The sequence below is a fragment of the Pristiophorus japonicus genome, chromosome 4 (genome assembly GCF_044704955.1).
Source record: "Pristiophorus japonicus isolate sPriJap1 chromosome 4, sPriJap1.hap1, whole genome shotgun sequence".
In the NCBI taxonomy this organism is placed as follows: Eukaryota; Metazoa; Chordata; class Chondrichthyes; family Pristiophoridae; genus Pristiophorus; species Pristiophorus japonicus.
The window spans coordinates 11,329,646-11,346,788 of NC_091980.1; the positions used below are offsets into that span (position 1 = coordinate 11,329,646).

The window sequence follows — 17,143 nt, forward strand, 5'->3', positions numbered from 1 at the left end:
CCCTCCAGACCTCCATCACCAATGTCTGCAAGGAGACGCTCGGTCACTCAACAAGGAAACACCAGGACTGTTTTGATGAGAATGATTAGGAGATTCAAGAACTAATAGATTGCAAGCGCAGGGCATTTACGAGCCTTAAACAGCAACCCAACTCGGGAGCAGCAAAGCAGCATTACAGACGGCTAAAGACTAAGGTCCAACAAGGAACCTGGGACCTAAAGAACAGGTGGTGGATGGAGAAAGCACAGGAGATACAGCAGCTGCCCGACAGCTATGATGTGCGAGGATTCTTCATTGCAGTCAAGGCCACATATGGACCAAACTCTCAAGGCACCACCCCACTCCTGGCCAAGAACAGGAAAACACTCATCAAGGACACTGAGGCAGTCAGGGCCCGCTGGAAGGAACACTTTGAAGATCGCCTCAACCGAGACTCTACCTTTGACTTGGGTGTTCTCGACTCCATTCCGCACCATGCTACCCGCCATCACCTTAGTGAGACCCCAACACTGCATGAGGTAGAAAAGGCCAAAAGACAGCTAAAAAAAATCAAGTCTATGGAAGCGGATGGTATCCCCGCTGAGGCACTGAAATACGGTGGAGAGGCACTACTGGTGCGAATACACGACATCATCTCTCTCATCTGGAGGGAGGAGAGCATGCTGGGAGTTCTTAGAGATGCAGTGCCCGTGACCATCTTTAAAAAAGGGGACAAGTTCGACTGCAGCAACTTCAGAGGAATCTACCTGCGATCAACCACGGGAAAAGTCGTCGCTAGAGTCCTCCTCAATCGTCTTATCCCCGAGGAACTCCTGCCAGCGTCACAGTGAGGATTTCCTCCCCTCCGGGGCACAATGGACATGATTTTTGCAGCACGACCGCTGCAGGAAAAATGCATGAAACCGTGCCAGCTCTCATACATGGCCTTCTTCGACGTTACAAAGACCTGTCAACCACGAGGGTCTATGGAGCGTCCTCCTCCATTTCGGGTGCCCCCAAAAGTACGTCACCATACTCCACCTGCTCCACGACGACATGCAAGCCATGATCCTTACCTCACAGACGCAATTCATATCCGGACCGGGGTCAAGCAGGGCTGCTTCATCGCCGCAACACTTTTCTGAAACTTCCTCGCTGCCATGCTCCACCTCACAGTTGCTAAGCTCCACGTTGGAGTGGTGCTAAACTACAGAACAAGTGGGAAGCTGTTCAACCTTCGCCATCTCCAGGCCAGGTCCAACCTCTGTCGTCGAGCTACAGTACGCAGATGACACTTGCGTCTGTGCACACACAGAGGGTGAACTCCACGACACAGTCGATGTATTCACGGAAGCGTATGACAGCATGGGCCTTACACTAAATATTAGTAAGACAAAGGTCCTACACCAGCCTGTCCTCGCCGCACAGCACTGCCTCCCATACATCGTGATCCACAGCATGGCCCTGGGCAATGTGGACCACTTCCCCTATCTCGGGAGCCTCTTATTAACAAGGGCAGGCATTGATGATGAGATCCAACACCGCCTCCAATGCGCCAGTGCAGCCTTCGGATTTCTGAGGAAAAGAGTGTTTGAAGGTCAGTCCCTCAAAACTTTCACCAAGCTCATGGTCTACAGGGCCATAGTAATACCCGCACTCCTGTATGGCTCAGAGATGTGGCCACCTCAAGTCACTGGAGAAATATCACCAGCGATGTCTCCGCTAGATCCTGCAAATCGCCAGGGAGGACAGACACACGAACATTAGCACCCTTGTCCAGGCCAACATCCCCAGCATTGAAGCACTGACCACACTTGATCAGCTCCACTGGGCAGGCCACATAGTTCGCATGCCCAACACGAGACTTCCAAAACAAGCGCTCTACTTGGAACTCATCCACGGCAAATGAGCCAAAGGCGGGCAGAGGGAACTTTACAAGGAGGCCCTCATAGCCTCCCTGATAAAGTGCGACATCCCCACTGACACCTGGGAGTCCTTGGCCATAGAGCGCTCTAAGTGGATGAAGTGCATTCGGGAGGGCGCTGAGCTCTTGAGTATCATCGCCGAGAGCCTGCAGAAATCAAGCGCAGGCAGCGGACGGAACATGCGGCAAACCATTCTCCCTGCCCGCCTTTTCCGTCAACAAACTATCTGTCCCACCTGTGACAGAAACTGTGGTTCTCGTATTGGACTTTACAGCCACCGAAGAACTCATGCTAAGAGTGGATGCTAGTCTTCCTCGATCCCGAGGGACTGCCTCTGACGATGACAGTCTCTGTCACAGTTTGAGCAGTCGGTGGTTGAAGGGTGGGTGTGTCGGGTGGTTGGGTTGTCATGCGCTCCTTCCACTCTTTGTGCTTGGCTTCAGCTTGCTCCCGGAGAAGAGATTCGAGATGTTCTGCGCCATCCCAAATGCTTCTCCTCAACTTTAATCCGTCTTGGGGCATGGATTCCCAGTTGTGGGTGGGAATGTTACACTTTTGCAAGCAGGTTTTCAGGGTGTATGTGTTAAATGTGCCAGATGACAGCATTTCCTTTGAGGACTAAGTGTTGCGAAATTGTGAATGCGTTTAATAGTTGTGTTGATCACTTGATTCTCAAACGAAATTTCCACCGTTGTTACGATTCCACTAGAAATACCATTAGCTGCAAAATACCACACATGATATTTACGACATTCACTTCACCGTAAAAATATATACATTTTGATTTTGTGAACGTTGAAAAAAGGACAATCATTTCTGAGACACTTTTGAACAGGTTATGCAACCGTGAATAGAAGGTTAATTTTTAACGTACCTATTCAATATAAACTCTGGACAAAGCGAGAAGGTTGACATCTGAACAGTGGCGGGTGCGGCCGGAGACAGAAGCTTCATGTTTGAACAGGAACCACATAGACACGTTACTTATAACCTGCTAATGTTCAGAATTCTGCTTGAATTACACTTCTCCTTTTCAGACTATCCGCCACAGCCTCTCCAATCGCTGCAATGTTCTCCACGATGACTCTGTACTTTTAAAGGAATCAACATATTTCCTCAAAATCAGATTTTTTACTCAATAATATACACAATTCTCGTTCATTAGTAACCAAATGAAATCACTCATAGTAATTACCGCAGAGAAAGGGCAAGGTGAAAAGCACCTACAACAGCCAACTGCGCTGATATGTCTGGATATTGAAGCAATAAATTACACCGAGTTGGTGGTAATTTAGGGACACGTTATTTGGCCTTGGATATTAAAAAATGCAGTTGCATCTAAAATGTTCCGTGCGCAGTCTCTCGTGCAAGATGTAGGAAAGGACTATTATTAATGTCTCAGGCTAAACATAATCCAGCCTAGTCCAGTTGCCCAAGCATCACGAAGTCTAAAGTTTATCCAGAATGCGATGCTAACCTTTTTATTATCTGACGGAAATAAAATCGTTTTTCAGTGGAACGAGCTTGCTATCTGGTTATGTGATGTTTATTCGAATACAAACACTGCTGTCTTTTATATTTTACATTCACTGCAATTTTTCAGAAGATAAGATAAAATTATATTTTGCTAATATTTAATTTAGTGCAAAATAATTGTCAGGCTGCATAAACATGTTATATAGACTTAAAAAAGGAAACTACAAAATGAAGGTGTAATTTTGTGAGCGCTAGCCTGGATCTTTGCAATTGTACACTGGTAAATATAGCGGTCGGTAGATGGTTATACACATCAAACAGTCCAGCTTTAAGAATAATTGCTGCAGTTATTGTTCAAGACTCTTCGTGTCGTTCAATACCATTAAGGAGCCGAGACGCTGCGAGAGATCGACCCCCTCCTCCGCCAGGGAAACACAGAACAGAAGCGAAGAGACAGACGGTGGCCTCGATAATGCTGTGCGGCCATGTTCGGAGAATCTGCTCTGATCGAGTTTTTGTCTTTCAAGGTTCAATATTAGTATCTCGATAGATATTGCAATCACTGTTATGGCATAGTAGACAAGTTAATATAATCGTCTGGGCGATATTTGGACACTTGCTACAAAAGCCAGCGCAGAACCATGGCGAGTGTAATGATGAGTCGAGCGTCTTTCATTACTCATCATTTTCCTGCTTTGTGTGGCGGATCTGGTTTCGAGACAGATTCGCTACTCGATTCCCGAGGAGCTGGAGCACGGGGCATTTGTGGGGAATATCGCTGAGGATTTAAGATTAAACGTTTGGGAGTTATCGTCTCGCAACTTTTGGCTGGTCTCTGATGACATAAAACAATACATGGAGGTAGATCTGGAAAATGGGATTTTATTTGTGAATGAAAGAATCGACTGAGAACAGCTTTGTAGATAAAGCTCTACCTGTTCCCTTTCTCTTCAAATAGTGCTCGATAAACCTCTGGAACTGAATCCCATTGCCGTGAAGATACGAGATGTTAATGATATATCGCCCAGTTTTACAAAGAGTGAATTCTCCCTGCAAATCAGTGAGATAATTGCGCCGGGGGCGCGCTTTCCTCTCGAGAGCGTGCTCGACCCGGACGTGGGCACGAACACAATCAGAACTTACCAGATAAGTCCAAACGAGTACTTTCGTATTAAAGTGCAAACAAGAAGAGATGGGTGTAAAAGTGCGGAGCTGTTATTCGAGAAGTCCCTGGAGCGTGAACAACAGTCAATATTTAATCTCGTACTGACGGCCATTGACGGTGGAATACACCACAGATCTGGCACAGCTCAGATTATCATTACTGTGGTGGACGCGAAATATAATGCACCTTTATTAAATCATGAAGTCTACAGGGCGACTATACTAGAAAATGTCGCACAAGGTACATTGGTGACAACAATTAACGTTGTTGATTTGGATGAAGGTACGAACGCAGAATTAACATATTCTTTCATCAATCACGTTTGCCAGAGGTTTCGCGATCTGTTAGAATTAGACCCGGAAACAGGAGAGATCAGAGTTCAAGGCGTACTGGATTTTGAAGCATCAAATGTTTATGAACTTGATGTATAAGCTGTGGATAATGCATCAGGCTGCATAGAAGGACGTGACCTTTGTGTCCAACGCGGTTCTCTGGAAAATGCTCGTCCCAGGAATGTGATCACACCGATTAGCGTAGCGGATGCAGATTCTGGTGAATATGGACAAGTTCAGTGTCAGTTTCCAGGGAATATTCCGTTTAAGCTCGAAAATCCTGTGCGAAACAATTATAAGTTGGTATTTTGGATCGTGAAGCGACCCCTGTGTACAAGATCACCATTTCAGCTTGGAATGGAGGGTCTCCTTGTCTTTCAACAAGTAAAGCCATCTCGATTTCGGTAACTGATGCAAATGACAACGCACCGAGGTTTACACAATCCTCACATATGTATTTAACGGAAGATAGCACTCCAAGTGCGTCTATATTTGCTGTTATCACTTTGAATCACTACATTCTTGTCCAACATTACAGAAACAATTTCTGAACGAGCTGAGCAACCCAGACATTCAGCATATTTTGGTGATTTAAATCGTTATTTTATCATCATTTTAGGATCAACATCTTTCTTGTTTCTTGAAATCATAATTTTTCTGGTCGTCTTGAAGCTTAAACAAGACAGCACTATTGCTGAAAATGACAGCTGTGCTCTTTGATGTGACAGTCGGAGGAATTCGAATGATGCCTTTAATGGGAGACCTGTACCAAATGAACCATTAAATTATCGCGGATCTGCTCAAACTGAAGATTATCGCGATACCGTGTGTTTGTCTCCAGCATCATCCAAAAGCGATTTTCTGTTTCTTAAGCCCTGTCATCCTACCTTGCCTTTCAATGACTTGGATGTTCGAGACATCAACGCATCCAAATAGTTCAGAAGCAATTTACATGCTAGGAATTGATGATAATTCACTTTGGTGAAGAGCTATCTGTTACGCGTTGAATTAGAGGTTAAGTGCTTTGTAGATAGCTATATACTCACATTGGTAGTAGAATGTTTGATACGCGAAATTGCTTTTTTCTGTTCCTATGAACCTACAAATTAGTGATTTTGAAGATACCATCCGCCTTTATGATAGCGCTGAATAATACATACTCAATTAACGTTAGCATGTTTTCTGTTTTCATGAATTGTATATCAATGTGCGCCTCTCTCATTCCTCTCATCGCTGTTGTACTGTGTGTTTAATTGCATGCATATTGAAATGGTTTGTTTCACAGATGCATAATGTTAGCACTTGTTACATATTCACCAGTGACATAATAGTGAGGTTTTTTCGAACGAAATTTTTCATTCACATTGAATTAAAATATTTTATGTTTTAATTGCATGCAGTGAATCGGCCTGAAAATGGTGTATACAGCCCAAAATTAAGTTTCTGACAATTACATTGAATATCTTAAAGGTAAACATTGTTTGAGCTTTGCTGCAGACCTAAAAAAAACAGTTTTATTTGGGAAATAATCTATTTATTTTTTATTAATTAGGGAAGCGCAGGAGCGCAAACTCTCACTAGAACTTTTTCCAGAATCTGTTTTTTCTGCAAGTGCTGGTGTGATAGTGTTCTCCAAAGGGAAGTGTAACACCTCCCTGCTATAGTCTGTGTCACGAACTGGCTGCTATTGTATAGAGAAGGTGAAAGCGCAACGCTTCCTACAAATTGTTCAATATGTTTTCTCATGATTTCTTTACTGCTATTTTCCCCAGTAACTATATTTTTAATGCTCTCAATAAGTACTTAGAACAAATAAACAAAAATAAACAAAGAAACACTTTTCTGAAGTTGTCAACTGAAATGTTGCTTAATGACCTAATTAAAGTGATTACTTGAAGGTTTTACCTCGGCTAAAAGCTTGTGTTTGGACTTGAAAATTTTGCACATAGATGTGATTATGAGCTGCCTACTGCTAATGTTCAGCACAGTGAGGGAAGGTGTCGCCGACAGTGCAACAAGCGACCCTTACTCACTAATAACCTGCATACTGATGCTCAGTTTGGATTCCGCTCGGATTACACGGCTCCAGATCTCATTAAAGCCTTGGTCCAAACAAGGACTGAATTCCAGAGGTGAGGTGGGACTCTCTGTTCTTGACATCAACGCAGTAGTTGACCGAGTGTGCCATCATGGAGCCCTAGTAAAATTTAAGTTAGTGGGTATCGGGGGAAAACCCTCCAGTGGCTGGAGTCATAGGACAAAACAGGAGGATGATGGTTGTGGTTGTTGGAGGTCAATCATCTCAGTCCCAGGAAACAGCTACAGGAGTTCATCAGAGAAGTGTCTTATACCCTACTTCCTTCACAAGGTCGGCATATAATGTGTATCTGATAGAAAACAACACTCCAGGTACTTCTATATTTGCTGTTACTGCTTTAGATCCTGATTTGGACCAGAATAATGAAATCTCCTATTCTGTTGTAGAAAATCAGGTGCAAGAAATGTCTGCTTCTGTTTACTTTACTATTAACTCAAATAATGGGAATATTTACATGCTGCGCTTTTGACTATGAGTAACTGAAAGATTTCCAGATCAAAGTTCAAGCCCAGGATGCTGGCTCTCCCCCACTGAGCAGGACTGCCATCGTGAATGTTATTATCTTGGACCAAAATGAAAATGCTCCCGTTATTGTTTCACCGTTAACGTGGAACAGTTCAGCTTCAGTGGATATTGTGCCCCAGCCAGTGTATCAAATATATGAGCGCCCCAATGTAACCGCCACTGATGCCGATTCTGGTCAGAATGCACGGCCTTCCTAGGAACTGTTGGAGGCTACTGATCCCAGTCTGTTTAGTATGGGTCTTCTCTCTGGCAAAATCAGAGCAATGCGAAGTGCTCGGGACCAAGACATCATCACAGAAAGACTGGTCTTCTGTGTGAACGACAATGGACAGCCGAGTCTCTCCAGTACCATCACAATCTCCTTTTCAGTCTTATCCAATGTTACACAAGCGTTTTCTGACCGAACTCAACAAACTAGAACCTCGGAATATTTTTCGGATTTAAATCTTTATTTAATCCCATTTTTGGGATCAGCATTGTTCTTGATTCTTGGAATCATAATTTTTTGCTGGTCGTCTTGAAGTTTAAACAAGGCAGCAATATTGCTGAAGACAACAGCTCTACAGAATGTGGTTACTGCCAGAGGAATTCGATTGGTGCCTTTAATCGGAGACCTGCAGCAAACGAACAATTCAATTATACTGCATCCCAACAGAATGAAGGTTATCGATATAACGTGTGTTTGTCTCCAGAATCAACCAAAAGTGATGTTCTGTTTCTGACACCGTGTCATCGTACCTTGCATTTCAATGACTTGGGTACCCAGGACACCAACGCAAGAATATTATGTAACAGCAATATCTTTGCTTGGAATGGCTGATAGAATCATAGTATATTACAGCAGAAAAGGTGATCAATCGGTCCGTCGTACCTGTGTCGGCTGTGTTATTGCATTTATTCCTACAACGCAGCTTTTTTCGGGCAACCCTGCAAGTTATTCATCTTCTAGTGGATGTTCCATTGCCTTTTCAAAGTTGCTATGGATCTGCTTGCAGCACCCTTTCAGGTAGTACGTTGCAGATCGTAACAACCTTTTGCGTGAAAACATTTCTCCTCATTTCTCCTCCAGTTCTTTTTCCAATTATTTCAAAGGTTACTAATTCATTTGCCAGCTGAATCAGTTTCTCCATACTTGCTCTATCAAAACATCTCACATGTTTGAAGTTCTCTACTGGGTCTCCCCTTAACCTTCTCTGCTCCAAGGAGAACAAACACAGCTCCTCCAATCTCTCCATATAACGCAACTGCCTCAACCCTGCTATCATGTTTGTAACCATACTCTCTACTCTCTCCGACTCCTTACATCCTTACTGAAGCGAGGTGCTTAGAATTGTAGACACTACTCCAGCGGAGGCCTAACTAGTGATTTGGAAACCTTTAGCATGACATCCATGTTTTTGTATCCAATTTAGAAAGCAAAGTATCCCATATGCCTTCCAAACGGTTTTTCTGAACTAAATTGTACCTGCCATGTTTCTGCGCATTTCACGAGTCTATTTCCTCGTGAAGTCTGCTACTTTCCTCACCATTTATTGCCATGTTTTGAATCATCCTAAGCTCTGAAATTATAGTCTCTATAACGCAGGTCATTTAATCATAACAAGAAAAGCACTGATCCTAATAATGATTCCTGTGGGACCACACTACATACTACAGTCATAAAAACATCTGTTCCGCACTGCTCTCTGGCTCCTTACCCTTAGTAAAGTTATGCACCCACGTGCTTCTTTTTCGAATAAGTCTTTTATGTGGTATTTTAACAAGTGCCTTTTGAAAGTCCACATATATATCTACTGCACTAACTTTATCAACCCTCCCCATTACTTCATCAATGAACCCAGGCAGGTCATTAAGATATGACTGGAGATCCACTAGAAAATTAAAACAATTGATCTATCAAGTATTGTAGAATGCTCTTTACCAGATCACACTGGACTCTGATCTCCTTTCGTACTGCAGCTTTGCAGATAGCTTCGCAAGTGCTCGAAATTGATAGAGCATATGCAAATATCTTTTCGAAACTTTTTGTCAACTACAATTACAAAGAAACGTGGAAACAAAAATTAATTTTATGAGTTAGAATCACTTCGGTCAAGTTGCCACCCACAAGAGAACTAAGTCAAAAATCACATTTTGTTCTGTGGTGCCAAAGTTATTGGAAACTATTATCTGGGAAAAAATGATTAGGAAATTCAGGGGTTATTCAAGAAGAGCCAGCATGAATTTGTTCAAGACAAATCGTGTCTGACTAAATTGATTGAATTCTTTGATGACCGAAAAAGGTACAAGGTAACAAGGTTGATCAAAGTACTGCACTGGATATTGTATAGATAGACTTTAGGAAAATATTTGTCAATGTGCCACTGGAGGATTATCAAGGAGATGGAAGCCAATGGAATGAAGAAGAATGTTTTGGTGTGAATACAGAATTGGCTCAGTGAAAGGAAGCAGAGGCTTGTGCTGAATGGGTGCTTGTCAGACGGGGAGGTGGTTCGCAGTGCTGTTTCCCAAGGGTCAACTTTGGATCCATTAGTCTTTTCAAATGTTATGGATGCCGAGGCCTCAAAACTCGTGTCAGGCCGTGGCGCAAAGCAGGCGGTATTGGATCAGCCACAGTTATATTCAACTCCATTGCAGTCAATAGAACCGAATATCAAGTACTGTGTCTAACTGTCTTGTTTTGCTCCTCCATCAGAGCTGAATTTCTAGGCCCTAGACTCATTGTAGAGAGCAGCAATATAATGTTTGCAGATTATACAAAACTTGGTAAAGTTATAGATGACGATGAGGATAGTTGTAAGCTTCAGGATTTTAATGTGGAAGCAGGCCATTCTCGACTCCGGGGTCTTCATAAAAAGAAGAAGGTTAAATGGGAAAAAAGTATGGCAGATGGCGTCATTATGGAAAACTGTGAAGTGCTGCATTTTGAATGGGCGAATATGGCAACACATAATAGCATACATGATCCAATTTTGAAATGGTAGATGAGCAGAGACACCTTGATGTCCATTAGAAAAAAATCCTTAAAAGTGGCAGAGCATTTTGATAAGATGGTTTAAAAAGCATTTGGGATACTTGGGTTTATAAATAGAGGAATAGAATCTAAAAGCGAAAAGATCATGCCAGAAAGTTATCACTGGTTAGAAGTCAGCTAGAGTATTGAGGACATTTCTGGCACCTCACTTGAGGAAGGATGTAAATGCCTTCGAAAGGGTACAAGGAGATTTACAGGATGTTACCAGGGATGAGGGACTTCAGTTATGTGGTGTGTCTGGAAGCTGAGGAATACCTAAAGGTCATACATTCAAAATAATTTGAAAAAGGTAAAAAGGAGAGATGAGGAGTTTTTTTCGCTCATAGATTTGTTGCAATCTGCGAAGCTCTCCCTGAAAATGTAGTAGCAGCTGATTGCATAAATAGGTTTAAAACAGAGCTGGACAGGCACTTCAGGGTGAAGAACTTGCAGGGTTACGAACAAAACCCCTGGATATGAGTCTAATCAATAGTCTTCTATGTTCAGCCATGAACTCATTGAATGGCGGTGCAGGCTAGAAGGGCCGAATGGCCTACTCCTGCACCTATTTTCTATGTTTCTATGTTTCTATTAAAAATCGAGCACAAGCACGGCAGGCTGAATGGTTTCATTCTGTGTTGTAAGTTTCTGTGATTCTAATTTAACAACCTTAGCACCGATTCTACCCCCAATTGGGCTTCATATTCCATTTCTTCGAATCACAAAGATTGGAGCTTATACCTGCATGACATCAGCCACTATGCCCTAACTTACCCCACCTCTGGATGAAACCCTCATCAACATTATTATCACTCCCGGGTTCAATTATTCTAAAGTTCTCCTGGTCGGACTCGCTTCAGCTCAGCTAAAACTTTACTCGCCTTATCCTATCCCAATTCCAGCTCACTCATGGTGCCGTTCTCGCTTATTTGGATCATACCATGGTCTCCCAATGCCTTAGATTTTAAATCGTCTTCCTTATGTGCAAATTACTTCACGGCTATCCGCTCACGATTTCTGCAACCATTTTCAGAACGACAATCCCCATCACGGAATCTGCGTTTCCTCGTCTCTGGTCTCTATTGCAGTTCCCTGTCATCACCCCTCCCTAAACCCCACCATTGGAGGCAGTGCCGTCAGCCACCGAGGTCCCACACCCCTAAATTGCGTCATTATGGACCTTCGTATCTACTCCCTCACTTTTTTGACCATGCCTGGTCACATCTTTTCAAAGCCTCTTTGGGTCAGCGGACATGTGTTTCAGATTAGGCCATCGAAAGTCTTCATGTTAAAAAGACTTCATAAGTGAAATATCTTGGTATATGCTTTTCTCATTCGCCAGTGCAGATTATTAATATAAGTAACTGCACAAAATGGCGTTTATTTTCAGCACGTGTAACTTTTATTTAGAATGCAGTCACAGACAAAACGCATGTATTTCCACAGTATTATATCTTGCGTTTCCAAGTCTAAGTCAAAGGCTTACTGATCCCAGTTCAATGCACAAACTACGAGTCCATTCATTGAACATCAACGTGACCTTGACAAAAATCATTTGATGACAGCTCAGATGCTTCGGTTATCGTGTCAGTGTTGTGAAATAAAAGTTCACTTCTGTATAGATCGTTTTCATAGTGATTACAAAGCTTTCATGTTTTGTTTATTCATTCCTGGATCTGGGCTTCGTTGGCAAGTCCAGAATTTATTGACCATCCCCATTCGCTCTAGAGAAAGTGGTGGTGAACCGCCTCCTTGAATCGCTGCAGTTTATTTGGTGAAGGTACTCCCATAATGCTGTTAGGGATGGAGATCCAGGATTTTGATCCAGCGATGATGATGGAACGGTGATATATTTCCAATTCAGGATGATGTTTGACTTCGAGGGGAACTTGGAGGTGATGGTGTTCAAAGGCGCCTGCTGTCCTTGTTCTCCTAGAAGGTAGATGTGGTGGGGTTGGGAAGTGCTCTCGAAGAAACCTTAACGAGTTGCTGCAGTATATCTTCGAGATAGTACACACTTCAGCCAGAGTGTGTTCATGGTGGAGAGAGTGAAAGTTTAAGGTTGTGGGTGTGTTGTCAATTAAGTGAACTGCTTTATCCAGCATGATGTCGAGCTTCTTGAGTGGTGTTGGTGCACCACTCATCTAGGCAATGGGGAGTATTCCATCACACTCCTGGCTTGAGCATTGTATGTTGGTGGAAAGTCTTTGGGGACTCAGGCGGTGACACACCACCACAGAATACCTAGCCTCTGACCTGCTCTTGTAACTGCAGTAAGCATGTGTCTGGACCAGTTGAGATTCTGATCAATGGTGACAACCAGGATGTTGATGGTATCGGATTCGGTGATGGTAATGCCATTAATGCAAATAGGTGGTGATTAGATGCTCTGTCGTTGGAGATATTCATTGCCTGGTACTTGTGTGTGTGTGTGGGGGGGGGGTGGGGGTGTGGGGGCGAATGTTACTTTCCACTTATCAGTCCAAGCCTGAAGCCAACCAGATCCTGACGTATATAGACATCGACTGCTTCCATACATGAGGACTTGCGAATGGAACTGAATAATGTGCCCTCATCAGCGGACAGTTACGTTTCTGAACTTATGATGGAGGCAACGTCATTGAAGAAGCAGCTGAAGGTGTGTGGCTTAGGACACTGCCTTCAGGAAATTTTGCATCTCTGTCCTGGGTCTGAGAATAAAGGCCGTCAAGAACTGAACCATCTTCCTTTGTACTAGGTATGACTTCAGCAATTGAAGATTTTCCACCTGATTCGATTGAATTCAATTTTACTTGCACTCCTTGATGCCACTCAATCAAATGCTGTCTTGAATTCAAGCGCAATCACTCTCACGTCAGCTCTGGATCTCAGCTTTTTTACCCATGTTGAGACCAGCGCTCGAATGAGGTCCGCATCCAAGTGATCCTGGCACAATGTAAACTGAGCATCGGTGATTGGTTATTACTGAGTAAGAGCAGTTTGATAGTACTGTTGTTGACACATTCCCTCCCTTTGCTGATGACTGGGAGTAGATTGTTTGGCGATAATTCATAGAAATGTACATCATGGAAGGAGGCCATTTCGGCCCATCAAGCCCGCGCCGGCCGACCAAGAGCTATCCAGCCTAATCCCACTTTCCAGCTTTTGGTCCGTCGTCCTGTAGGTTATGGCACTTTCAGTGAACATCCAAGTATTTTTAAAAATGTGGTGAGGGTTTTTGCCCTTACCACCATTTCAGGCAGTGAGTTCCAGATCCACACCACCCATTGGGTGAAGTAACTTCCCTTCTTATCTCCTCTAGAACTCCCCCCCCTCAATTACTTTACATCTATGCCCGCTGGTTGGTGACCCGTCAAACAGATCCATTCTATCCATTCTATCCAGTCCCATAATTTTATACACCTCAATCAGGTCTCCGCTCAACCTCGTCTGCTCCAAAGAAAACTGACCCAGCCTCTTCATTCTTCCCTCATAGCTAACATTCTCCAGTCCAGGCAACATTCTTGTAAATCTTCTCTGCACCTTTTCCAGTGCAATCACATGTTTCCTGCAAGGCGCTGACCAGAACTGCATAAAGTACTCCAGCTGTGGCCTAACCAATGTTTTATACAATTCAAGCATAACGTCCTTGCTCATGCTTCGACTAATAATGGAACGAATTCCATAAGCCTTCTTAACCACCTTATCTACCTGGCCTGCTACCTTCAGGGATCTGTGGACTTGCATTCCAAGGTCCCTTTGTTCCTCTATACTTTTCAGTGTCATTACCATTTAATGTTTATTCCCTTGCCTTGGTAGACCTCCCCAGATACATTACAATATACCTATAAGAATATAAGTAATAGGAGCAGGAGTAAGCCATTTGGCCCTTCCAGCCTGCTCCCCCATTTAATAAGATCATGGCTAATCTGATCGTGGACTCAGTTCCACTTCCCTGCCCGTTCCCCATAAACCTTTATTGCCTTAGCACTGAAAATCTGTCGATCTCCACTTTAAATATATTCAATGGCCCAGTCTCCACAGCTCTCTGGGGCAAAGAATTCCACAGATTTACAACTCTCTGAGAGAAGAAATTCCTCCTCATCTCATTTTTAAATGGGCGGTCCCTTATTCTGAGACTATGCCCCCTAGTTTTAGATTCCCCTATGAGTGGAAATATCCTCTCTGCATCCACCTTGTCGAGACCTCCCATTAACTTATATGTTTCAATAAGATCACCTCTCATTCTTCTGAACTCCAATGAGTCTAGCCCAAACCTACTCAATCTATCTTCATAAATCAGCACTCTCACTTCCGGAATCAACATAGTGACACTTCTCTGAACAGCCTCCAATGCAATATATCCTCCATTAAATAAGGAGACCAACTAATACGCAGCACACTAGGTGTGGCCTCACCAGTACCTTGTAGAATTGTAGAAGGATTGTTTCCTGGGTGGTAACTTCAAAAGGAGCAGAGCAAATGCAAGAGCTTAAAGAGAGGCGAGCCCCAGGTCTGCGACACATCTCTGCGTCGGCACACCCGAACTGGGTAGGAACAGCAAGAGGAGCGAAGCCACCGCAGAGAGCAGCATGAGCCAATTCGAGAGTTGCGGCGAAGGCAAATTGGGCGACAATCTGTCACAGCATCCTAGGTAACGGATTGTTTGGCGACTCTCAGTGCGAGGTGGAGCACAGCAGCGGGGTCGGGGCCCAGAGGAGTTTGGAGGTCAGCAGAAGTTCGGAGGACACTGGATTATTGGAGGCCAGCGTGAATTCAGAATACAGCAGGAGATCAGAGGACAGTGGGAGTTTGGAGGAGAGCGGGAGATTGAAGGGAGGTCGGAGGACAGCGAGAGGCCAGAGGTCGGAGGACAGTGGAACGATGACGAGAACCCAGAGGTCGGTGGACAGTGGGGGTTAAGAAGACAATGGGAGATCGGAGTTCGGAGAACAGTGAGAGGTCAGAAGACAGCAGCAGGTTCGTGGCCGAGGAGCGGCGCAGCAGAAACCAGCAGCGGGGTATTGGCCTAGGAGCAGCACAGTTTGAACCAGCAGCAGAGTCGTGGCCCAGGAGCGAAACAGCATATACCAACAGTGCGGTCGTGGCCCCAGGGACAGGAAGACCTGTGGAAAGGAGGAAGGATTACAGTAAGAGTATGTGTGTGTGTGTGTGTAGAAACTAGGCCCATACAGCAGAGCCTGGTCTCCACTGGACTTGAATCCCCTTGCCACTGGACCAAGACCTTGCTCTGTCAGACCCGTATGGTAGCTGGTGTGCAACAGCCACCCCACATTAAAAAATTTCACGCACAGGCATCTTCCACACTTCAAGATGCCGTGCAGTCAAGACGACCCAAGCACCCAAAGCCTACCCCACTACTGGCCAAGAACAGAGATGCGCTTATCAAGGAGAGAGAGGCAGTCAGTGCCCGCTTGAAGGAATGAAGGAGCTCTTCGAAGATATCCTCAACCAAGACTCTGTCCTCGACGTGAATGTCCTCGACTTGATTCTACAGCATGCCACCCACCATCATCTCAACACAGCCCCAGCCCGGCACGAGGTTGAAAAGGCCATCCAACAACTGAAGAACAGCAAATCATCAAGAACACATAGTATTCCCGCTGAAGCAATAAAACTTGGCAGAGAAGCACTACTAGTGTGGATCCATGAACTCATCAACTTATCTCTCTGATCTGGAAGGAGGAGATCATGCCAGGTGATCTCAGAGATGGTGTAATCATAACCGCTTTCAAGAAAGTTGACAATGCGGACTACGGTAACTGCAGAGGATTCTCCCTGCTGTTGACCACTGGGAAAGTAATCACAAGAATCCCCCTGAATCGCCTTCCTCCTGTGGCTGAAGAACTCCTCTCCGAGTCTCAATGGGGAATCCACCAATAAGGGGCAGAATGGACATGATCTTCACCGCTGGTCAAATTTAATTGAAATGCAAGGAACAGCACCAACGCTTGTAGGTGACTTTCTTTGACCTCACAAATGCCTTTGATACTGTCAACCATGAAGGATTATGGAGCGTCCTCCTCAGATTCGGCTGCCCTCAAAAGTTTGTCGCCATCCTCCACCTGCTCCACGATGATATGCAAGAGATGATCCTGAACAACGGATCCACGACAGACCCATTCTACGTTCGGGCTGTTTCATCAAACCAACGCTCATTGTTCATCTTCTTAACTGCAATGCTCAATCACACCCTCAACAAGCTCCCCGCTGGAATGGAGATAAATTGCAGGACAAACAGGAATCTGTTCAACCTCCACTGCGTACAGGCCAGATCCAAGGTCGAACCATCCTCCATCATGGAACTACAGTACGCAGACGATGCCTGCATTTGTACATATTTGGAGGCCGAACTCCAAGCTTTAACACCTTCACCGAGGTGTACGAGAGCATGAGGCTTACACTAAACATCTGTAAGACAAAGGTCCTCTACCAATCTACCCCTGCCACAAAGCACTGCCTCCGTTATCAAAATTGACGGCGAGGCCCTGGACAAGGTGAACCATTTTCCATACCTCGCAACCCTACTTTCCACAAGTTTAGACATCGAAGACGAGGTCCAACACTGACTCCAGTGTTCCAGTGCAGCCTTTGGTCTCTTGAGGAAGAGTGTTTGAACACCAGGACCTC

The 17,143-nt window shown here is 44.4% G+C and overlaps 1 pseudogene; it reads left to right on the plus strand.

Annotated features, from left to right (window-relative positions):
• The first annotated feature begins 4,021 nt into the window (after positions 1-4,021).
• LOC139261954 (protocadherin gamma-A11-like) lies at positions 4,022-16,396 on the plus strand (annotated as a pseudogene).
• The last annotated feature ends 747 nt before the right edge of the window (positions 16,397-17,143 follow it).